General features: G+C 42.1%; 1 long non-coding RNA gene across 2 annotated transcripts in view; it reads left to right on the top strand.

Moving 5' to 3' along the window:
- Positions 1–10,770, top strand: part of LOC138437599 (uncharacterized) — a 40,484-nt gene extending 29,714 nt beyond the window's left edge. The window contains exons 3-4 of one of the 2 annotated variants that reach the window (XR_011256037.1): positions 1,196–1,307; positions 10,522–10,770. This is a non-coding gene — a long non-coding RNA (uncharacterized lncRNA). Of the gene's footprint in view, positions 1–1,195; positions 1,308–7,677; positions 8,091–10,521 lie in introns of those variants that run through there. The other variant, XR_011256036.1, reaches the window with a different exon arrangement.
- The last annotated feature ends 15,295 nt before the right edge of the window (positions 10,771–26,065 follow it).

Genomic DNA, 26,065 nt, shown 5'->3' with positions numbered 1-26,065 from the left:
AGGAACTTGTTGGAAATCAAAGTCCCAAACTCTACACAGACTTACTGAATGAGAATCATTGGCTGTGGGGCCCAGGAATCTGTTTTAACTAGCTCTGCAGGAAATTCTAATGCACACTAAAGTCTGAGAAGTACAACTCTATCCTACTCTATTTCTCCAAACTTTAGCAAATATATATATTTCACTTTGCCAAAAATTAATATCACATCCGTTTCTTTGTTTGAACCATAACCACTAGAACAGCAACCTTAATTCTGACAAATAGAATATATAAAATGAGCCCCAAGGAAAACAGCACAATGGCATTATTATCCATCTATAATATAAACGAGGACTACGGTGAATTGGAATTGGAATTCTTTCAAGACCTGACTATGCATATTGATTTAGGATTAGAATAGTAATCACTTAGCTCATTCTAAGCTTTAACAGATAAAATAGATTTTTAATATAAGCTCAGAAATGAGTATATTGCCAAGAGGGCAAGAGTAACCATCCAATGTGCTGTGACAAAAGTGAAATATAATACATGAAAAGGGCAATCAGAATTCCAATCTATTGCTATGAATGATTGTCTTGCCGGGAAATGAAATGTATTGACATTGCTGCTGAGCTGTCATTAACATGTTATGCAGACATTGAGATTTTTCTGAGCAAAGTTACTGGAAGTCATTCAAATATTTATAATGGTGTAATGGGTGAACTGGAGATTTTCTCTTTCAGGGAAAAAAAAAGTGTGTTCCAAGCTCCTTGATGAGAAAATATTTGGAATAAAACACAATAGATTTATATACAGACTTATAGGGTTGAAATTGATTTTTGTTTCCCTGGGAATTTAAGAATCTTTTTAATAGTGGAGAGCTGGTGTACAGCTGCAAGAGGTTGGCTTAATACGGAGCCAATATTTATGCTTTCTTGATAGAACAAATGAGAGTCCTTGCTCTGTTTTCTATCTTACTTTTGTTGAAAGTCTGGCAACACTGGGATATAATACTTGCTTCTTCAAAATGTTTCTAAATTGTTCACTGTTTTGCATTTAATCTTGAGGCTGCTTTATTTATAATATTATTAAACCTCAAAGAAACCCATATGGTGGAAGGGAATGGAGAAATTTTGTGATTTCACTGTTTTGTTTTTCTTTAATAGAATTTATGTGAAACCAAAAATCATTCAAGTTTGTGTTTTTATTTTCAAGGAGTGTGTCCATGCCTTGCAACAGGATGCCTTAAACAGATGGATAAAATATAGAACATAATAAATGTTATGACTAATTTATAATTCTGCAGAAATTGCCCTCTTTCTAACAGGTGAGTGAAGGTTTATATAGAGATTTGTTATCTCTATATTTAAAGTAAGAAACTACAGCCTTGAAAAAATATAAACATATCTTTGTCCAAATGCATATCCAACACATAACTACCAGCAGCCTCTATTTCTTAATAATTTCTAGGTTTACTCAAACCTTACTTATTTATCCCTACTCCTTACCATTTGCCTACTGTATTCAGGATCTACTACAGGCCAGTAGTATGCTTGTGTTTTACCTAGATATCAGGTATTCAGGCACAGTACTTTGACATATGATAAGCACTCAAGCAAATATTATTATCTATATACAACTGCCAAAAACACAGAATTTGTCTGTAAACAAAGTAATTTATGCTTCTTGGATCATTGGCAGAGTTTTGACATCATCTGTACCATCTTTTAGCATGCATAACTGGAATCCAACTGGTCAGTGTAAGGTAGTGGCTAAAATCATGGACACTGGTACCATAAAACCATGATTCCAGTCTGTGTTCTACTGCTTACTACCTGTGTGACCCTGAACCAGACATTTCAGCTTTCTATGCCCTGTTTCCTATTTCAGAGTTGTTGTACAGATTTACTCAGAGGCTGCTTGGAAAAGTGTTTGGCGTGGAGTAGGTTGTCAATGTTTGGTAGCCATCATTGTTATTCTCTGGGCCCATTAAATCACCTGTAAATAGATGTAATAAACAAACCTATGGAAGGCTCAGACAGTAAAGAATCCACCTGCAATGCGGGAGACCTAGGTTCAATGCCTGGGTTGGGACGATCCCATGGACTATGGTATGGCAACCCACTTCAGTATTCTTGCCTGCAGAATCCCCATGGACAGAGGAGCCTGGCAGGCTACAGTCCATGGGGTCGCAAAGAGCCAGACATGACTGAGACTAAGAACACAGTACACATGGAAGGCTAGGGGTTCCGTGAGGCCAAGAACCATGTCTTTTCACTATTGGATCCTAGCACAGAGCTTAGATCCCTGTCTCACAAATAAAAAGTTAAGTAACTTAATAAATGAAATATATATATATATATAAAGCAACTGGCACAGCGCCTGGCACATAGCAAGTGTTCAGTAGATGAGGGCTGTTTTAAGTATGTTTAACTATTTTGTGAACTCCATTAATAGAGTTTTAGTTCAAATCTGACCTCTGTCCATAATACTGGTAAGTCTTCGGGGGAAGTCTTCACTCCCTGGAACTAAGACATCCAGGGAGCTCTGTCCAGTTGCATTATGGAATAGCTCCTTAAGCCTTGACTAGAAAGGAGTTAGTGGTAAGGGCATTGGGCCAGAAATACAGAAGATTTAAGATTCAAGTCCTGGCTTTACAGTTACCTAGTTATATGGCCTTGGACAAGTCATATCACCACTTTGGGTCTGTTTCCTCTGTAGTAAGATGATTGGCTTGGATTGAGAGAAACTCTTTGAATTCTGGATCTCTATAATTTTAGAAACTGTACCATAATTCTTTGTTCCTGAGCACATAAACAATTTTTATGACTTACCTCTCATGTATGTAGCATATCTGTCACACACATGTGAGTGCACACTCATGCACACACACATGTAAATGTGTATATATGAGTCAGCAAAGTCTGCTGTGAATTTTTCATCCAATAGAGGAAATTTTCTCCTAGAACAATGAATTCTTCTCTCCATGTATACCTTTCAGGGTGATGCCTGCATGTGAATTATACATTTAGATTTGGCATCCATATTAGATTAGAACTGAGAAATGTTTCAAAAGGAAGACTAAAGAAAAATTAATGACTTATTTTGTCTGCTCCAGCCTAATATAATTTCCCTCCTCCATACTAAACAATTTTTCTTATCTATGCCAATTGTTTGCCATTTCTTAAACATCCAACTGCTCAGATGTGTGTGTGTGCCTTGTCTCCCCATGTAAGAAGAGCTATCACTTATTAAACACCTACTGTTTGCCAGGCACTGTGCTAGGAAATGCTCTAATTCTTTCAGCAATCTTCAAAAATTACAGATGAGGAAACTGAATTTAGGTGTTTAAGTAGGAGCTCAAGTTCGAACCACAGTCATTGGTGAAGCCTGCATCTGAACCTCATAAGACTCAGTGCCCTATCTTCTCTATAGTGTCTTTTAAACAACTACTTGCCATGTCTAATCCCATCAATCTAAACATTTCCCTGGAAGCAGATCTGTTTATTACATTTACTTGAAGTCCATCCTTCCAAACATACACACAGAGTTGTGAACATAATAGGTGCAATATAACAACATAACATGAAATGTATGTTGAATAAATGGAAGAGAAAAAAAGGACATACTGGGCCTTCTTCAGTTTTGTTGCCTCATTTCTCTCTTAGGGTTCCTTTTTTTGGATCAAAACAGGAAGTGGTAAGGTTGTCACATGAGTACAAGCCATTGAGTGGTGACAAGTACCAATCTGGCTCAAGGCATTAAGGAAGTCAAAACTTAGTTCTCCCTATTTCTTTCCAAGCATTCACAGACCTAAACATCAGCCACCTCATCCTAGGCAGCCTCTGTAGGTAATAGACTGGTTAGCCTGGTCCTAACCAGGCATGCAGAGAAGGCAATGGCACCCCACTCCAGTACTCTTGCCTGGAAAATCCCATGGACGGAAGAGCCTGGTAGGCTGCAGTCCATGGGGTCACAAAGAGTCGGACATGACTGAGTGACTTCACTTTCATTTTTCACTTTCTTGCATTGGAGAAGGAAATGGCAACCCACTCCAGTGTTCTTGCCTGGAGAATCCCAGGGATGGGGGAGCCTGGTGGGCTGCCGTCTATGGGGTCGCACAGAGTCGGACATGACTGAAGCGACTTAGCAGCAACCAGGCATGGGGATCCCTAGACATTTTCACATTCTACACCAAAGAGTTTTCTCTGGGTTTACTAAAGTATATTTTGGGGAAGTTGATCAGCTCTTTGGTTTTGTTACCACTCATATATATTTCAAGGACTATAAAAGTGAGAGATTAAACAAGCCGTTATTTCTGACCATGGAGATAAGAGAGCTCATACTTAAACAGAGTAGTAGATTCAGTTTTGGAATCTACTGGGTACTCTTGAAAAGTAGGTCATCATGATCAATCTAGGAAGGTTGCCTTAAACTTAGCACTTGAATTAGTCAAGTTTAAACTGACAATAATAAAAAACAGTCTTCAACTTCTTTCTATATTTTTAGGACCAGTCTCATTTTTAATAACGTTTAAAAAAAGGGGGGGAAAGTCTAGAGGAAAAAATTCCTCTTTTTGCCATGTGATGTTCCAAAAGTGTAGCTGTAGAAAAGTTCTTGTCAGTTGAATAAAAACCACATTTGATAGAGAAAAAGAAAAGTTTATGGCTGACACATGCAATAGTGTAATGCAAGTATTCTTGGTTAGTCAATGATGCCCTAAATAGTATCTCAGAGACCCAAGTTCTTTTGTCTTTGAAGTGTTACCTCTTCGAGATCTTCAAAGTCTTCTCCACTAAGCTGCAGGAGGGAAAGAGAGAGACTGGAAGACTGGACGATTAAGCAAAAAGTTTTGTAGAACAGACTTAGATATATATCATTTCCCACCCACGTTTTATTGGCCAGAATTCAGTCATATGGTCCTGCCTAACTTCAGGGAAGACTGGGAAAAGCAGTCCAGCAGAGTGCCCAGTAAGAAAAGGAACTAGGGTAGAGTGAACTCACAGCAGTCTGCCGTAGCTCTACATGTGTACTTTCCATACAGCATCATGCTGCTAACAGGGTTCCATGTAAAGGCCAATAAATGGTTGCTCTTGTTGTTAACAATCAGTACATCTGATACAAGCTAATAACCATTATCTGAGACTATATGGAGCAAAGCCAAGTGTTAATTGTGGGCCGTGATAAATAAGACAGGACCTCACTCCCTAAGAACTGTGTTCTAAAATAGAAACGCTTAACCAACTCTCTCTCTCTCTCTTTTTTTTTTTTGGTTCCGTGCCCTGTGGCTTGTGGGATCTTAGTTCTTTGACCAGGGATTGAACCCAGAGCCCCTACTGTGAGACCACTGAGACCTAACCACTGGACTGACAGGGAATTCCCTTTTTTCTTTTATTTTTTCAACCAACTCCAAAATGGAAAAAAAAATAAGGCAAAGATAAAATAGAGGTGAAATTCTTTTTGTAAATAACATACATTTCATTATATGTCTGTTTACCCCAGCTTTAAGTCACTCAAGACTGAGACCTGATAACATACCTTTGTGTCTGTGGTCTTTATTCAGTGCCTGGCATATAGTGGGTACTATAGAAGTGATTTTTAAGGAAATAAAATAAAGAACCATGTTGAAGTTGTGCAGAGAAGAAAAAATTACTTATGACTATATAACTTTATATACATTTATATAACTTTAGGAGATGCAATTCTGTAGTCACTGTGAACAGCTCTGCTTGCAGTTGTGTAGTACACGTCCTGCACAGCTGTAAGAGGCAGCCCTGGGCAAAAGAGCAACCAGAAAATGCATCCAGGGAAGCATGAACATTGAACTGAGTTTTGGCATGTATTAATACAAAGGATTTCTACATGTGAAAAAGGAAGACAAAGCCATTGTATGCTGAGAAAAGAGCCCATTCAGAAATGAGAGTCCTCAAAAGGGAACTCATAGACCAGGTAGCTGGGAGTTATAAAGGAGGAGTTACTTTGTTCCTCAACAATGAGTGGTATGATTACCACAGTGAGAAGTGTGAAGTGACTCATTTTAGGAAGGCCATTCTGGCCATCATGTGGAAGGTGGAGGAAAGAAAGGATAAGTAAGAAGACCACATGGGAGGCCACCATCATAATGCAGCTGAGAGATGACAGAACTAACCAGAACCATGACAGTGGAGAGAAAAAAGAGGATTTTGTGACTTACTGGCTGCCCCAGATAAGAGAGAATAGTGAAAAATTACTCTAAGGTGACTTGGTAGACAGTGGGAGCAATTAATTGCAAAAAAGAACAGGAGTTTGTAAAAAGGAGATGATGTGTTCAGTTCAATATGTGTTGCACTTGAAGTGTATTGCCAGTAGGACTCCTATGTAAATCTATATAATAAATACCAGGTCCAGAACTCAGAAAAGAGGTAAGATGATTTCTGAACTATCAACCCATCATCAGTGGCTGGAACCATATAAGCCAGGTAGACAATATAGGGCAATAGTTCTTCACACAGTTGTATGTACGCATGGAGAGAGAGGTTGGTCTGGTTTACCTGTTTTTGTGTAACAGCTACCCCAAACTTAATGGTTTAACACAATCATTTATTTTGCTCATGATCTTGTGGGCCAAGATTTTGGTAAGGACTAAGCTATATAGTTTTGTTCCACATGGTATTAACTTTAATGGCTGGGCCTGGAAGAGCCACTTTCAAGACGGTTCTTCATTTACACATGGTGCCTCAGTGTTCTGCATGTAAGGTCTTATCCTTTGGGCTGCTCCATATGACTTGGGTTTCACATATCACAGTAGTCTCAGGATCTCTGGTCACACTTCTTGCAAGAGGCAGGAGTAAAGCTACCAGGTCAGTCAAGGGCCATGTCCAGGACCGGCAGTCTCACTTCTATTAAACTTTGCAGAACCTAACCACATCCAAGAGGCTGAGAAATAGATTCTACTTCTTGATAGGTAAAATGACACAGTCACATTGTGGAAGGGCATGTGAAATGGGAAATACTGGGGGTTATCTTTGGAAAATACTATATGCTACTGGAGTGTCCACCAAAGTCACATGAGCTTTTTCAAATCATGACTATTATGCTTCCAAACTTTAAATAAGTTCTATGAGGAATTCTGATACATATTTCTACCTCAGACCCACTGGTATAGAATAAAAAGAAAAAGTGGCTCAGGGCCAAAATGTAAAAAGGAAAAGCAACTCTGAGTAGGGAGTTTCTGCTGATAGGCCAGAGATGAAAGAAATGAGCTCAAAGCATGATGGGAGCCAAGGGAAGAGTTGGTTTCAAGGAGGATGTGATCAGAAGAACCAATGCTAAAGAAACCTTGAGAATGAGGAGAACTAGGCAGAGGATTCCAACTATGGCTTTTAAAGCTCTCCAGGAACTTCCTTGGTGGTCCAGCGCTTAAGAATCTGCCTTCAGGGCTGCATGAGTTTGATTCCTCGTTTAGGAAGATTCCACGTGCTGCATAGCAACTAAGCCCCTGTGCCACAACTACTGAGCCCGTGTGCCTGGGGCCCATGCTCCACAATAAGAGAAGTCACCAAAATGAGACCCCCTCACGCTGCCATGAAGAGTGGCCTCTGCTTGCCACAACTCGAGAAAGCTCATGTGCAGAAACAAAGACCCAGTGCAGCCAGTTTAAATAAATAAATAAGTAAAATACTTTTAAGAAAAAAGGTCTCTCCACATCTCTGTTTCAGTTGGAGTTGGAATCCAGAATCAAGCTTAAAAACTGAGTTTTCAATCATAATATGTTCCATTTTGAGAAAGGTTGGTGACAGACTTTACAGGTAAATTGTGAACTTCAAAAAAATGGAGATGTTTCCCTTCTACTCCTCCATTTTATCTTTGTAACTAAGTTCTTTGGCAGTTACTTTTCTTTGTTTGGGATATGAAGTCAAAATCAGTGTATCAGCTGACTCTTGCTGTATAACAAATCGTCCCAAAGTCAATGACTTATAATGAAGGGTCCGCACGCTACAATCTGTGAGCCAGACGCTTGTCTTTGTAAATATAACTTTATTTGGACATAGCTGTGCCTGTTAATTTACATGTTATCTGCGTTATATGTTTGTCTGTTTTTTACACTACAATAAACCGAGGGCTTTTCTGGTGACTCAGTGGTAGAGAATCCACCTGCCAATGCAGGAGACATGGGTTTCATCCCTGGGTTGGGAAGGTCTCCTGGAGAAGGAAATGGCTACCCACTGCAGTATTCTTGCCTGGGAAATCCTGTGGACAGAGGAGCCTGGTGGGCTGTGGTCCATGGGATCACAAAAGAGTCAGACACAAATCAGTAAAACAAAAACAACAAACAGAAGACAGTTACTATAGAGCATAGGCCTCATGAACCTATAATATTCACTATCTAGCCCTTTTTAGAAAAAGGTTTGCTGGAGTCTGCTTAAAGAATAAGTATATTTTATTGCTCATGAGTCAGCTGGATTTTCTGGTCTCAGCTATGCTCATTCATGATCAGCTGTGGGCTCTGATGCTCAAGTTAGGTTCTGTCATATGTCCTAGTTGACTGGTTGTTGGCTAGTCTGACTTTAGCTTGAGTAACTTGGATCTTCTCCCTGTGACTTTTCATTCTCTATCAGGATGGTGTAGGCTTGTCCTTATGGTGTTAGTAAGATTCCAATTGAACAAGTGGAAACACTTAAGAAGTCTTGAGATTAGGGCTCCAAAGTGGTACACCATCACTTCTATCACATCCCACCCTTCTACTACATGGGATATTGACCCAGATTCCAGAGGTGATGAGAGGACCTGCTAAGTTATACTGCAAAGATGTCAATGCAAGAAGGCATGAAGTATCAGAGCCATCTTTGCAATCCATCTACCACATGGAGCATAGAAAGAACATCAGGCTGAATTGGAGAGAACTGAGTTCACATCCTGAATTGGCTATAAACTCACTCTGTGACCTTACACAAGTCACTCAAGTCTCTCTGGGCCTTAGGCTGCTTAGCTCTAAATTCTACATTCATATTAAAAAAATACCATATTCTGTTCTTGTTTGCATCCAACAAATGTTTATTTTCTTGAAATACTTTTTAAAGAGACTTGAAAATACTCTCTGTTTTCTAATGTGGTATTACTTGGGGCTAGCATAAGGGAAAAACATCTGCTTTTATTTCATTCCTTTGACAGGGATTCTAAATATTTGTAATTTGCATGAAAAAATTACAACAGTCATACTGGGTTTCTTTCAAATATGAAGAAAGAGAAAAGGTTTTGCAAATGAAAATGATAGAAGCCACCTTAGCAAGAGAATAATCTAAAGATGACGCTTGCTGAGAATGACTCAAAAAAGTCCCCAAGTCCTTGTCTTTACCAGGAAGTCCTGGTAGATAGGTAATGTAAGACAGATTTAGGTTGATAAACTCTCTGGAAAATTTTGTAAGGTGGGTTATGATGACTGGGTGTGCTTTATGCTTGTCAATCCCTTTCCAAATGAAACTAGTAAGAGTGGTGCAAACCTGGATGTTCCATCAGTCACTGGGAAGATCTCAAGCAGTATCTTTCCTACCCAGCCCCCAACAGGGCTCCCTAGGCATCTACCTTCAGCAAGGCCAAGGCAAAACAGAGTTTACACAGCTGCACCTGGGTTTCATGCAGATCTTCCTTCTTTGTAATCTGGTTCTAAATGCTACTTTGGGATACCTCTGAAGATGGGGAGTCTATTTAGCAGGCTGAGTAATGTTCAGAGTGCTTGTAAGTCAGGGTTCTAACCCCACGCCCCTGCCTCACCATTCATGGACACACACATACACACACACAGACACACAGAGAAACCTCAGATTCAATTAATGTATCCTGAATTTTGAAATGTAAAAATCTAGAAAGAATTTATTTTAGCACATGTAACCTTTGAGACATTTCAAGAAATAATGTTCATTCTATATTACATGGGGAGAAGGGGCACAAAATGGGTACTTTTTTCAGTTTAGGGTTTTTTAGAGTTCTTGACTTTGTAATGATCTCTCCTCTGAAATGATATGGTGCTTTTTTGGCATTTAATTGTATATTGTCATGTGTATGTGTGTGACCTAGTGGCTGAGCATATGGACTATTAACTCTGACCCCCACGAGCTCTGTGACTTTGGGCAAAGTATTTGTGGCAAATAGTCTCCAACCATGGCTGTGATCAACTCCTTGCCTCCCTGCTGCTCCTCCAAAGTGAAGTGAAATTTGCTCCATTGTGTCCGACTCTTTGTGACCCTATGGACTCTACAGTCCTTGGAATTCTCCAGCCCAGAATACTGGAGTGGGTAGCCTTTCCCTTATCCAGGGGATCTTCCCAATCCAGGGATCGAACCCAAGTCTCTCACATTGCAGGCAGATTCTTTACCAACTGAACCACAAGGGAAGCCCACCATTGAGAGGTGAAGTGTGTTTCCTCTTCTCTTAAACCTTACTGGGCCTGTAACTGCTTTGACCATTGGATCACAGCAGAAATAATATTATGAGACTTCTGAGGCCAGGCCTTAAGCAAACTGGAAGGTTCCATTTTTTTTTCCTCTTGCACCGCTCCTTCTCAGAGTCCAGCAGCCATCCCAAGAAAGGCAATGGAAGAACATGGATGTGCTCTGATGGGCAGTCCTGGTTGTGCTCCTAGCTGACATTCAGCACCAGTTGCCAGCCATGTGAGCAAGCTATCTTGGATGTTCTAGGAAAATGGAGTCTTCAGATAAATGCACATCATCATGGGCATACAACATCACTTGGAGAACTGACCAGCTGAGCCCAGACAACTCAAAATCATGAGATAAAATAGTTATTACTTCAAGCCACCAAGTTTTGGGGTCTTTATTATATAGCAATAGATCTTTGAAATAGTCTTTAACCCTATTTAGGTTTGGTTTCTTTCCCTGTAAAATGGGGTCAATAATGGCACCTATGTCATAGGATTGTTTTGAGGATTAAACAAGATGAAATATATGGTACAGTACTTAATGATGTTATGCTATATATTTATGTTGTACTGATTACATTATTTTATATTTTATTTATTAAAATTTTTGGCTATGCCATGCAGCTTGTGGGATCTTAGTTCCCTGACCAGGGATCAAACCCAGGCCATGGCAGTGAAAGCAAAGAGTCTTAACCACTGGACTACCAGGGAAATCCCTATTTTTAAATATGCAAGAAAAGGCTCTGTCATTGGTGAAAAGATTTCAAGAACCAGAGAGCAGGAGATAGTGGGGCAGGAGTGAAAATGAAGATGTAGAAAATAAATGGTACTAATATTTATTGGTAACCTCCTATATGCCAGGCCCTACACTAGATTTTTACACATATGATCACACATGCTCATCACATAAACCTTGTTAGGCACATGTTTTTAGTCTTTATACCACTGAGTGGAAGTTCAGAGAGGTTAAATAATTTAACCAAGGTCCCACAGCCAAGAATGACCAGAATGGAGTGCAAGTGGGCTTCAAAGTGCACCAACTGAAAAATCTTTTCTTATTTTTTTTAATCCTCCAACACATTTTGGATAGAGGAGCTTCCTGAGATCTTTCAAAATGCAATTACTGTTTTCAATGAGAAATTAAACATTCAGTCAGACTCTATTCAACCCAACCAATATTCTGCCTCTGGTAGGAACACTGATGAAAATTTAAGAATATCCCCTGAAGTCCTTAACTTCCAGTAATTAATTATTAGAAACCTAGTACCAAGGAATCTAGATTAATCTTTCATGATACTAGTTATTTTTAGCTTATGTTACATCTCTGATAAACAAGTTCCATGCATGTGAAGCTGTAATTCCTTTTATTTTTTTCTAAAATATCACTTTTAACCCTCCAGGAAGGGCTGCACCATTATGTCTGTATACATTGCTGCTGTTTTTAAATGAGAAGTTAACTTGTCTTTTCTCATGGACACAGTTTTCTTGGTAAGGTCAGCAAAATGCTAAGAAAACCTGTATGATGCCCCTCAAGCTGGGCCTCTGAGATCCCAGCTGAAGGCTCACCACAGATCTGTGTCCAATAATAAAATTCTCCTTGAATCTGGGAGCACTCAGCTCATTCCTGCTTTTTCAATCCTTTAAGTGCCTCCTTCCCATGCTCCTTCTTTCCCCAGCCTCTCGCAAAATCTTGTTCCAAAATGTCAGTCAACCATCAGCTAATGGGATCAGAAGTTGCCTCACAGTCACAAAATCTCCTGGTTCCCGGCCCAAGGGCCCCCCGTTGCATCCAGTGTCCCAAGATGACCTCCCAGCCCCCATGACGTAAGGAAACATTTCAGAGCAGCTTTACAAACGGAGAAACTCATTCGTTATTTTTTTTCAAGGGACCGAGAAAAGAAAATGTTATGAATAAGGAAATCGTTGGTGGGTCACTGGCCAGGACTCTGAGACCTGAACAGTGAACAATTAATTTGAGGATAATATAAACAGGTTTCATTGTACAGACTTTAGGAATATGATAGGAATAGTCTGTTGCTTTGAATTCTAGAATGTTCCTCCCCTACTGCACCCCTGCCCCCACGCCAGGCCGTCTTACTATGAGTCGGCATTCTCCCGGGTTGTTTTCTCCATCTCAATCCTCTGGTAGAGCACAAATGAACTCACTCTGTGATCGGCTTCATGTGGTTGCCTTGCCGTTTATTCTGGTTTCCTATTGTGTTGCTGACACACATTTTTAAGAGTTCCATTATATTAGGGGTTTTTTTTTTTTCTATTCTTTTCAGAAAAAAAAAATGACTTTTCAAAGGAATATTAAAAAGAATTTTTTTGTTGTTTAGAGAAATAAGGTTACTTCTAGTTCTTTGTCCTCTTTCACAATCACAGCCATGTAATCCATAAGGAATCCATTAACGTGCAAGATGCATTGAAGCTGCTGGATGGGTATGTGTGTCTGTGTGTATGTGTGTGTGTGTGTGAGCACACGCGTGCACTGTTTTTTTCTTTTTCTCTCAGAATCTTGCCGCTGCCAACCACTGATTTAGGAATGTTTAGGGGTATATGCCAACACAATAATCAAAATCATTTTGGTACTGGGAACCCAACCTTAGTCTCTGTAGACCAGTGGAATTTATTGCTTGCTCCAGTTTATTAAGTAATAGTATCAACAATGTTTTGAATAAAGAAGAGTCTGATAAGATGTGATAGAATGTCAGGATAATTCATTCTGATCATAAAACAATGCTTGTTTTGAATTTGAAATACAAAAAAGCACGAATAGCCTGATAGTCCTCGGTTCCCTTCCCCTGACCTGATACAGGAATACGATTCCTAGCTCACTTCACAAAAGAGGCTCAGGACAGACTGCTGGTTTTCTGCTACATCCACACCCCTGTATTCATTCTCCAAATATGTATCTAGTATCGACTATGGGCCAAGCACTGGCCTAGGCATTGGGACCACAGAGGTGAAGAGGATAATACAACTCCTGCCACATGGCACTTTCTCAAGGAAGATATCTTGGCTGCAAAGATTTCTGACTGTTGAGACATCTGAGGCACATGCTAAACAGAGTAATTAATAGTGAAGCTTGTGGGCTGAGCTCAGATCCAGGCTATACCACCCTAAGCTGTTTTATCTTCAACAATTGACATGGCCTCACTAAGCTTCAGATTCCTAAAGCAGTGGTACTTACCTCATAGAGTTATTTTGAGAGTTACGTGAAAAAGTCCTCGTACAGCTTTTACCATAACACCTGGTTAATAGCCATGAGTAGTGGTGTAATAGTGGGGCTTCCCAGGTGGCACTAGTGGTAAAGAATCCACCTGCCAGTGCAGGAGACACAGGAGACTTGGGTTTGATCCCTGGGTCCGGAAGATCCCCTGGAGTAGGAAATGGTAACCCATTCCAGTATGCTTCCCTGGAAAATTCCATGGACAGAGAAGCCTGGCGGGCTACAGTCCATGGGGCTACAGAGAGTCAGACACAACTGAGCACCACCATAGTACCAGATATTAGTAGTAGTAACCATAGAAGTAGTAGGTGGGTCATATTGTCCCTCAGCAGAGGCCATGGCAAGTTCATGGACCCAGCCATCACCAGGAGGTCACGGAATCATCCCACCCTGGGAGTCTCTTAAATTTGAGGGGAAAAAAAAATAGGCTTGCCCCATGCTCAGAAGCACAACCTCTGCCTTCTAAAGCTGTAGTGGCTCCTACTGCTCATGGGAGAAAATGCAGCTCCTTCTACCCTGTGTTTGCCAGCTGGCTATGACCAGGATACCTCACACTGAGCCCTGACTTCCCTGACCCCAAAAAATGTGAGCCCTCCTGATCACAGCAACTGTGGGAGCCTGCCATTCAGTGATATAGACTCTTCTCACTCACTCTCCCACTTCATAGCCTCATCCTGCTCCATGTTGAGCCCAGAATAGCAGATCTGAAACTTCTAGGGTTGCTGGGGCTTCAGAGCTTATAGAAACCCATCTTCCTGATGGATCTTGGGTTGTTTCTCCCCCTTCACCTATCTCCAAAAGAGCACCAAACAGTTTCCATATGGCTGCCACGTGCCCTCATGTTTTGGTCGAGACAACATGACTGCCATACCTAACCAGACCTTGTCCAGAATGGTCACGAGGTTCTCCTGGACACAGCAGGGGCTGCTCTGCCCAAGCTGTGATGCAGAGCAGAAAGCACACCACCTGGTCCCTCTGCACCCATGCCTCTCCAGAGGCTGCATCTTCTACCCAGCAGGGAAAAGAAGTTCACTTGGTTTCCATTATAGGGATCTAGGTACAAAAATAAACCGTCATAGCTAACTGGCCCACTCCTTTCCCTGTGAAGTGGACAGGCACAGTAAATCCCCCCACCCTACCCAGCTCATCTACCCCTAAGGGGCCTTACCATAGCTAGCCGTGTAGGAGGAGAGAAAATTTAAATGAAATCAATATGAGTTTCCTCTTAACGATAATCAGTTCAGTTCAGTCGCTCAGTCATGTCCGACTCTGTGACCCCATGGACTGCAGCACGCCAGGCTTCCCTGTCCATCACCAACTCCCGGAGCCTACTCAAACACATGTCCATAGCGTCGGTGATGCCATCCAACCATCTCATCCTCTGTTATCCCCTTCTCCTCCTAACAATAATAGTTCTATCCATTCAACACTTACAGAGTGCCCAATCACCTGCTTGGTGCCAGAGGAGAGACAAACCCCAGACACCCCCTCCGTAGTTTGGCAAAAGGCTGGCTGAGAGGGTCTGTGTCCACTGGAGGGAAGAACAGCCTTGTGCAGCGGCTGAGCTCTAGAAGCACTGTCTTCCAACCAAACAGCTTCTTTAACCAGGAATGCCCCCATATTACCTGCTACACCAGATCAGTACAGAGTGGGACCCTTCCCCCAGAATGGTCTCCAGGGTGCACTCGACTTTGGTTGGTCTAGCACATATTCTCTCTCTTAAATGGTGTAGGCCCAGGGTACATCCTCATGTGTGTGTGCACATTCACTCACTCAGTCGTGTCTGACTCTTTGCAACCCCATGGGCTATAGCTTGCCAGGCTCCTCTGTCCATGGGTTTCTAAAGGCAAGAATACTGGAGTGGGTTGCCATGCCCTCCTCCAGGGGATCTTCCCAACCCAGGGATCGAACCCCAAGTCTCTTGTGTCTCCTGCACTGGCAGGTGAATTCTTTACCACTAGCACCACCTAGGAAGCCCCGCTACTACACCACTACTCATGGCTATTAACCAGGCATTATGGTAAAAGCTGTACAAGGACTTTTTCACCTAACCCACATCTCCTGAATTGCAGGCACATTCTTTATCACTGAGCCACTGTGGAAGCCCAGGTACTCACATATTCTCTAGACTCTCTGTGTGGAGGCTTCCCCAGGAAACCATGCTTTACTTCCTGCTGCATGTCACCGGTCAAGTGTCTGTGCCACCTTGGTGTGACAGCACGCAGGTGTGAAGAACACACAAGGAGCTCACAGCCTCATGAAAAAGAAGTCAAAGACAAAACAGACACCAATACACTTTGCGGTGCTGGAGAAGACTCTTGAGAGTCCCTTGGACAGCAAGTCAATCCTAAAGGAAATGAATCCTGAATATTCATTGGAAGGACTGATGTTGAAGCTGAAGTTCCAATACTTTGGCCACCTGATCCACAGAGCTGACTCATCAGAAAAAAACCCTGATGCTGGGAAAGATTGAGGGCAGGAGGAGAAGGGGGCAGCAGAAGATGAGATGGTTGGATGGCATCACCAACACAATGGACATGAGTCTGAGCAATCTCCAGGAGATAGTGAAGGGCATGGAAGCCTGACGTTCTGCAGTCCGTGAGGTCGCAAAGAGTCAGACATGACTTAATGACTGAACAACAAACATGTATAGACATATAAGAAAGGATTTTGACAGGCCATGATTGCACCTCCCACTTCAGGCAGCAGATTTTAATCTTACTAAAAACTCATCTCCTGCCTGATTAACAAAGTCCTGGTGGGCCACATATAAAGGGGTATCCTCATTTTCACCCCGCAGGGAAAAAAGAATCCCCGCATAGATGACTTTCACTAGGAACAAACTCCAAGCAGGAGATTTTTGTGGAAAAGGAACTAATTTTTGTAATGAATGAACTGCACAGTAACTCTTTACTTACCCTGACTCATTTTTAAAAATTAACAATAAATAAGTTTTTGCTACACACACAAGTAATGTTTCAACATAAGCAAACACCCCAAGTGGATGGAATCATAGCTATCAGGCCTTTGAAGTAAGATGGTGAACACTCAGGCCAGGGATCTATTCAGGTGAGGCCTTAAACATATGTGCAAGGCTGAGGGGCAGGGTGGTGCTGAAACTGGCCTTTATTACTCTTTCGGTCTGTGTGTGTAGGTGCAAGCACCCGGAGGAGAAGACCCCATAGTCTTCTTCCTCACACAGACACTACCTGCCTACAAAGCCTAGAGGAAACCACTTTTCCAATTAATCCGCCTGAAAAGATCCCTTTTATAATAGGTATTATCATTGTGTGCTAGTAGGTGCTAGTCCCTCAACTCAAAGCCCTTCAGGACTTGATCTGAGAGCAAGTGGGATGCAGGGCACTCGACTCCTAGTAGTTCATAGACTCTCCCACACACACACTTGGAAATAGCAACTTCATAAAGCCCTTGGACTTGCTTCAAAATCTGATTTTCTCCCAGGGGGTAACTAGGGAGCTTCTGAGAATAACTGATGCTCTACATTAAAGTTGAGTATTTTTTTAACTAAATCTTTTTATTTTGCTGTAATTGTAGATTCACATGCAGTTGTAGGAAATACAAAGAGATACCATGTCTCTCTGTAGAGAGAGAGGTTTAATTTTTTAAACCAACATCTACTGACCATTTTTTCTGTGCCTCAGGAAAATAAAAATGTTTCAGATGAGGGCCTTCCCTGGTGGTCGAGTGGCTAAAACTCTGCACTCCCAATGCAGGGAGTTTGAGTTTGAGCCCTGGTCAAGGAACTGGATCTAGCCTGCCACAACTAATACCAGGTGCAGTTAAAATAAATAAAATAAATATTTAAAAACAAGCCTCAATTATTAAAAAGAAATCTTCCCTTCAGCACCCCAGAGTCTTGTGATGAAAACACACATAGCAGATCTCTCTGAAGAAGTTCATCATGCAAGTTGCCAAGAGGCAAGTGAGCAGCTTGCGGGAAGAGTCCTATGCAGTGTCTTGGGGTCTGAGTAGAAGTGGGTGTTAGAAGGGGCAATCTGTGAAGAGAAAACAGCATGGGCAAAGGCTCAGAAGTATGAAACAGTATGGTGTGTGCTGGGAGCCATTCAAGTAATTCAGCATGGATGGGAACAAAAAATTCAAGGGAGTTCAGAGGCATCTGGGGAGCAAGAAGGGAATGTTGTGTGATGCTGGCCTCCCACATTCTGTGCTGGAGGAATGAAAAACAGATGGGAAATGTGTTCCCAGACATGGCCTGAGCATGGTTCTTGGAGAAACAGAAGAGAATCCTGCTTCAGTTTGAGGAGTCCAGTGAGCTTTCACTTCTGATCCTTGGTCGATGGCCCACTTTCTTCCATGACCTTCACCCAAGGCCAAGGGCAGGAAGTCTAGCTCACATCCTTCTCCTCTGCCCAAGGACAGCAGCTGGAAAGAAAGAGAGTCCCCCCTCTACCAATCTGGGCTGCCACAAGGGACATGGCTAAGCCCCGCTGTCCCCAGCTCCCATCTGGCATGGAGATCATCCAGAAGTGTGCCTGCCCACCTCCAGGGCCAGTGAAAGACACAGAAAGTAGTCAGTGGTGCTGCTGGCAAGCTCAGTAGAGGGTGACCAAAGGGGAACTATAAGGCAGACCACCTGAGCTGGAATCAAACGGAAATCCCAGCTGTTCTTCAAAGAAACACACAACCTCAGAAAGCTGAGAAGAGACAAGTTAACTAAGAAGACCCCAGGCCCTGATGAACTGAGAAACAGCAGACCTGGGGTATTCTAGCCCCAGGTGTCTGCAGAAGGTTGCTAGTAGAGCGAGGAGTAAAGGTACAAGGGGAAATCACTCTTCAAAGTCAATGAAGAGCCAAGGAGCAGCTTGGGATCAGTATCTCCACGTGCCTACCTCTACAGTGACAACAAGCAAACCCTTGTTACTTCCAGGTAATCTGGGAGAAGACAGGGAGGGGATGTTGAGATACTTAAACATAAATTCCTTGTGACTCAGCAGACTGGGCTCATAAGGAAAGTTGAATCAGTTGTAGGAAACTGAGAAAGCCACATTTTCTTTGAATAACTGAGTATCCTGTGTACAAATGATCAACCCCTATATGTGTGGTTTATGAACATCCCTGGCTGGGTTTTGGGTGAAATACTATTTTAATTTGGAATGATGAGAATTCAGTGCTGGTTGGTGATTTCTAAATCATGCCATACTCTCTACCAAGGCTGAAGTACTTCTTCTTTTTAAAAAATAATTTTATTTATTTATTTTTGGCTGTTTTGGGTCTTTGTTGCTGCACAGGCTTTTCTCGAGTTGCAGTGAGCTGGGACTGCTCTCTAGTTGTGGTGCTTGGGCTTCTCACTGTGGGGCTTCTCTTGCAGAGCAGGGGCTCTAGGGCACGTTGGCTTCAGTATTTGCAGCTCTTGGGCTCAACAGCACAAGCTCAGTAGTTGTGGCACATGGGTTTAGCTGCTCCTTGGCATGTGGGATCCTCCCAGATCAGGGATTGAACCTGCGTCTCCTGCCTTGGCAGGCAGATTCTTTACTACTGAGCCACCAGTGGGAGAAGGAAATGGCAACCCACTCCAGTACGCTTGCCTGGAAAATCCCATGGAGAGAGAAGCCTGGTAGGCTATAGTCCATGGTGTCGGGAAGAGTCGGACATGACTGAGTGACTTCACTTTCACTTTTCACTTTCATGCATTGGAGAAGGAAATGGCAACCCACTCCAGTGTTCTTGCCTGGAGAATCCCAGGGATGGGGGAGCCTGGTGGGCTGCCGTCTATGGGGTCGCACAGAGTTGGACACGACTGAAGCAACTTAGCAGCAGCAGCAGCAGAGCCACCAGGGAAGTCCTAACATGTTTCTCACTGAAGAAGAAATGAGCTCCTTTTTTACTTCTTCTCAGGTCCAAAGACATGACAACCCTGGTACACCTTGTCATTGAAAGCAAAGGAGGAAGAAAGATGGTGTGGGATTAAGAAGAAAGCAGTATCTTTTACAGGCAAGACTTAGAATTTGGTGACTTGAGAGTCACAGTTGGCCTTATCTTTATGTATGTCTTTAAAAGTAAAAAAAGGAATTTTCTTAGTAAGTAAATCTCAGGGACTTATTACAAGAACGGTTTATTTCTTCCTCATGCTATCTGGAGGCTGAGCTAGGCTGTGACTTTCACCAGGCCCTGTGGGCAAGAAAGACTCAGGCCTCCTCCTGTGTGTCTCCTATTTACTCTCACACCACAACCACACTCACAACACTTTTGACACCAGATGTGGGGATGAGGGTGTTCCCGCACCAAACAGGTCTATGACACAGGCTGGATGTCCCACAATTCAACTCAGTTCTGATGCTATCTCCCTGGAAATAGTGTCAGATCCTATAACTTCAGCGCTCAGTCCCACAAGACAACCCCTCTCCTCACCCTTTCCGATGCTAGTTAGAAGTCTAGGTTGTCATCTGTGCTGCTGACCAATCATCCATAGATCAAGTGTTTCTACCACCCCCTCCACGTGCTTGATTAATTTGTTAGAGCAACTTATAGAACTCAGGAAAGGAGTTCCCTTACTATCTGTTTATTATAAAAGGATATGATAAAGGATACAGGTGAACATCCCAGTGGAAGAGATAAATAGGGCAAAGGTATGGGGAAGGGGTGAGGAACTTCAGTACCTTCTTTAGGTGCCTGTCTCCCAGCACCTCCATGTGCTTGCCAAACCAGGAGCTCTCCAAACCCTGTACTTTTAGGATTTTTGTGGAGGTTTCATCACATAGGCATAACCAATCATTAACTCCATTTCCAGGCCCCTTCCTTCTCTGGAGAATGGGACAGAGCATTGAAAATTCCAAGCTTCTAATCACTTCTTTATTTTTCTGCTGATCAGCCTCCTACCCACCAGGAGTCACCGCATTAGAACAAAAGACATTGCTATCACCCAGGAAATTCCAAGGGATTTAGAAGCTCTGTGTCAGGAACCTGGGTCAGAGACCAGATATTAGACCAAAAGATACTCTCACCAGTGCTTTTATCACTAAGAGAATTCCAAGGGTTTTAGGAGCTATGGGCTAGGAACTGGGATCAAATATATATTTCTGTTATCTTACACCCTGGACTCTGCTCTGTCTTCTGATTTCAGGACCCAGGCTGAAAGAACAGCTTCTGCATAGGTCATGTCTGGGAAAGAGCAAGAGCATTGGCCAGAACTCAAGATGAGTCATAAACCTTCTGCTCCAACATGCTAAATGCTATGTTTGCCCACATTTCACTGGGCAAAGCATGTCACATGACCGAACCAAATCCAGGGAGATGAAGACATAAAATCTCCCCATAGGAGGCACAGTAAATCACCTGACAATGGACAGGGGGTGAGTGGGTAGTGGTTGGAAAGAATAATATATTCTACCATGGTAATACAAGCTAATTATAGATAATCTGGAAAATATACAGCAGAAAGAAGAAAAAATTACCTGCAGTCCCATTGTTAACATTCTGATATATCTCCTTCCAGGATATGTGCTTATGTGTTTGCTTGTTTTGAAAATTACAAAGAGACTCTTGATGAACATGAAAGAGGAGAATGAAAAAGTTGGCTTAAAACTCAACATTCGGAAAACTAAGATCATGGCATCTGGTCCCATCACTTCATGGCAAATAGCTGGGGAAGCAATGGAAACAGTGACAGACTTTATTCTTTGGAGCTCCAAAATCACTGCAGATGGTGACTGCAGCCATGAAATTAAAAGACGCTTGCTCCTTGGAAGAAAAGTTATGACCAAACTAGACAGCATATTGAAAAGCAGACATTGCTTTGCCAACAAAGTTCTGTCTAGTCAAAGCTGTGGTTTTTCCAGTAGTCATATATGGATGTGAGAGTTGGACTATAAAGAAAGCTGAGCACCGAAGAACTGCTGCTTTTGAACTGTGGTATTGGAGAAGACTCTTAAGACTCCTTTGGACTGCAAGGAGATGCAACTAGTCCATCGTAAAGGAAATCAGTCCTGAATACTCATTGAAAGGACTGATGCTAAGGCTGAAACTCCAATACTTTGGCAACCTGATGCGAAGAACTGACTCATTTGAAAAGATACTGATGCTGGGAAAGATTGAAGGCAGGAGGGGAAGGGTCAGCAGAGGATTAGATGGTTGGATGGCATCACTGACTCAATGGACATGAGTTTGAGTATGCTCTGGGAGTTGGTGATGGACAGGGAAGCCTGGCATGCTGCAGTCCATGGGGTCGCAAAGAGTTGGACACAACTGAGCAACTGAACTGAACTGAACATATACAAATGTATACCAGCTTTATAGCCTTCTGGTTTATATAGAATTATATAGCGAACCCACATAAATAATCATTCTTTTAAATTATCACCTTAATGCCTGCACAATTTTCATATTAGTTTGGACAGACCAGGTTTTGTAGCAATAACAAAAGTCTCAACTTTGTAACCTGGCTTCAGATCACAAAGCTTTATTTCTTATTGAAACCACATGCGCAGTGCAGGTTGGCATGAAAACTGTGCTCATCTTGATTGCTCTGGAATAGAGGCAAACAGAGCAGCTACCATCTAAATGCATCTGGTTACATTGTAGGAAGGAAAGGAGAATCTAGTGAAGCATTCATTGGGTCTTAAGGCTTCTGCCCTCAAAGCTTTCACATTTTATTAGCTAAAGTAAATCACACTTTGTGATTTTTTTTTTAATGACCACAATATTTTGCAGATCTTCAAAAGACTGAGTCTGACACACCCCCCAATGTTCCTTGCAGCACTATTTACAGTAGCTAGGATATGGAAGCAACTTAGATGTCCGTCGACAGATGAATGGATAAAGAAATTGTGGTACATATACACAATGGAGTATTTAGTTCAGTTCAGTTCAGTCACTCAGTCGTGTCCGACTCTTTGTGACCCCATGAATCGCAGCACGCCAGGCCTCCCTGTCCATCACCAACTCCCAGAGTTCACTCAAACTCATGTCCATCAAGTGGTGATGCCATCCAGCCATCTCATCCTCTGTCATCCCCTTCTCCTCCTGCCCTCAATCCCTCCCAGCATCAGAGTCTTTTCCAATGAGTCAACTCTTTGCATGAGGTGGCCAAAGTATTGGAGTTTCAGCTTTAGCATCATTCCTTCCAAAGAACACCCAGGCCTGATCTCCTTTAGAATGGACTGGTTGGATCTCCTTGCAGTCCAAGGGACTCTCAAGAGTCTTCTCCAACACCACAGTTCAAAAGCATCAGTTCTTTGGCGCTCAGCTTTCTTCACAGTCCAACTCAGCCATAAAAAGGAATGTATTTGACTCAGTTCTAATAAGATGGGTGGCCCTAGAGCCTGTTATACACAGTGAAGTAAGTCAGAAAGAGAAAGACAAATATTTTATATTAACACATAATGAACCTGTGTGCAAGGCAGCAGAGAAGACACAGACATGGAGGACAGACTTGTGGACACAGGATGGGGAAGGAGAGGGTGGGACTGAGAGACACTAACATTGAAACATGTACATTATCATGTGTAAAATTAGATAGCCAGTGAAACTTTACTCTGTGATGCGGGGAGCTCAAATCCAGTGCTCTGTGATAACCTAGAAGGATGGGATGGGTTGGGAGGTGGAGAGAGAGGTTCAAGAGGGAGGGGACAATATGTGTATCCATGGTTGATTCAGGTTTATATATGACAGAAACCTACACAATATTGTAAAGCAATCATCCTCCAATGAAAAATAAATTAATTATTTTTAAAAAAGATTGAGTCTTTTTTTTTATATCTTGACTATGGGCTTGGCCATGTGACTTACTTTAGCTCATAGGACATTAGCAAATATAACTTAAGCAGAGACTTACAAGGTCCTTGTGCATTAGGAGTTGATCTCCCCTAGAGCATTTAGAATAGCCCAATGTTGACCAAGAGGATGACAGACCACAACTGTTCTGGGCATCCTGAATATGTAAGTGAGTCCATTTTCAGCCATCCAGCTCCAGTCAGCCCAGACCAGAAGAACTGTTTAGCCAGTCCACAGATTTTGAGCATGTTTTAAGCTGTTTAATCTTGGGATGGTTTGTTATACAGCCTGAGATGGCTTGTATACATGTTTACATCTAATTTCATCTGGGAGGGAACCTTGGCAACTTTTTAAAAATCTAACAAAGCTAGTGGAGGTGACAGAATTCCAGTTGAGCTATTTCAAATCCTAAAAGATGATGCTGTGAAAGTGCTGCCTCAATATGCCAGCAAATTTGGAAAACTCAGCAGTGGCCACAGGACTGCAAAAGGTCAGCTTTCATTCCAATCCCTAAGAAAGGCAATGCCAAAGAATGCTCAAACTACTGCGCAATTGCACTCATCTCACATGCTAGTATAGTAATTCTCCAAGCCAGGCTTCAGCAATATGTGAACCATGAACTTCCAGATGTTCAAGCTGGTTTTAGAAAAGGCAGAGGAACCAGAAATCAAATTGCCAACATCTGCTGGATCATGGAAAAGGCAAGAGAGTTCCAGAAAAACATCTATTTCTGCTTTATTGACTATGCCAAAGCCTTTGACTGTGTGGATCACAATCAACTGTGGAAAATTCTGAAAGAGATGGGAATACCAGACCACCTGACCTGCCTCTTGAGAAATCTGTATGCAGGTCAGGAAGCAACAGTTAGAACTGGACATGGAACAACAGACTGGTTCCAAATCGGAAAAGGAGTACATCAAGGCTGTATATTGTCACCCTGCTTATTTAACTTTTATGTGGAGTACATCACGAGAAATGCTGGGCTGGAGGAAGCACAAGCTGGAATCAAAATTGCTGGGAGAAATATCAATAACCTCAGATATGCAGATGACACCACCCTTATGGCAGAAAGTGAAGAACTAAAGAGCCTCTTGATGAAAGTGACAGAGGAGAGTGAAAAAGTTGGCTTAAAGCTCAACATTCAGAAAACGAAGATCATGGCATCTGGTCCCATCACTTCATGGGAAATAGATGGGGAAACAGTGGCTGACTTTATTTTGGGGGGCTCCAAAATCACTGCAGATGGTGACTGCAGCCATGAAATTAAAAGATGCTTCCTCCTTGGAAGGAAAATTATGACCAACCTAGACAGCATGTTAAAAAGCAGAGATATTACTTTTCCAACAAAGATCCATCTAGTCAAGGCTGTGGTTTTTCCAGTAGTCATGTATGGATGTGAGAGTTGAACTATAAAGAAAGCTGAGTGCAGAAGAATTGATGCTTTTGAACTGTGGTGTTCAGAAGTTGATGGTTTTGAACTGTGTGGAGAAGACTCTTGAGAGTCCCTTGGACTGCGAGGAGATCCAGCCAGTCCATCCTAAAGGAGATCAGTCCTGGGTGTTCATTGGAAGCACTGATCTTGAAAGTGAAACTCCAATACTTTGGCCACCTGATGTGAAGAGTTGACTCATTTGAAAAGACCCTGATGCTGGGAAAGATTGAGGGCAGGAGGAGAAGGGGATGACAGAGGATGAGATGGTTGAATGGAATCACCAACTCAATGGACATGGATTTGGGTGGACTCCAGGAGTTGGTGATGGACAGGGAGGCCTGGCATGCTACAATTCATGGGGTCGCAAAGAGTCAGACACAACTGAGCAACTGAAATGAATTGAATTGAGTTGAAAATGACTATTTCAATATTAAATCTTGATGTGCCGTCATTTATTTAACCATATTCTTGCTCTTAGAGCCACATTGTTACCTAATTCATTATATCACATTTATTACAGCTAAAACACTACCATGAATATCTTTGTGCATAAATACTTATCCACATTTCTGATTATTTAATTATAATCAATGGTGGAAAAGAATTACTGGGTCAAAATTTAAGACTCTTAATAAGTTTTGTTTTTGGTTTTGGTTTTGTTTTTTTAGCTATGCAGCATGCAGGATCTTAGCCCCTCGACCAGGGATCAAACCTGTGCCCTCTGCAGTGAAAGAACAGAGTCCTAACAACTGAACTACCAGGGAAGTCCCTAAACCTCTTAATAGTTACCAAATTGTGAAACCAAAGATTTCATCAATTTATTTATCTAATGAAAGTAGACAAGCATACCCATTTCACTGTACCTTCACTCACTATCAAGTGCGAGATTTAAAAAATCTCTTTACTAATCTAACATCCACCAGGGCTTCCCTGGTGGCTCAGATGGTAAAGGATCCGCTCACACTGTGGGAGACCTTGGTTTGATCCCTGGGTTGGAAAGATCCCCTGGAGGAGAGCATGGCAACCCACTCCAGTATTCTTACCTAGAGAATCCCATGGACAGAGGAGGCTGGTGGGCTACAGTCCATGAGTCACAAAGAGTTGGACATGACAGACATGACTGAGCAACTAAGCACAGCAATAATTTAACAGGGGAGAAAAAAATTTCATTTAAATTTAAATTTGTTTGAAATTGAGGTTGACTTTTTCTTTCATATATTATTCATAGTTAAAAGTTCCTACACCACACTCAGAGTG

Source organism: Ovis canadensis, chromosome 3, assembly GCF_042477335.2.
Source record: "Ovis canadensis isolate MfBH-ARS-UI-01 breed Bighorn chromosome 3, ARS-UI_OviCan_v2, whole genome shotgun sequence".
Classification (NCBI taxonomy): Eukaryota; Metazoa; Chordata; class Mammalia; order Artiodactyla; family Bovidae; genus Ovis; species Ovis canadensis.
Note: the sequence above shows the minus strand (reverse complement) of the source record. Positions and strands in the feature narration are given on the sequence as shown.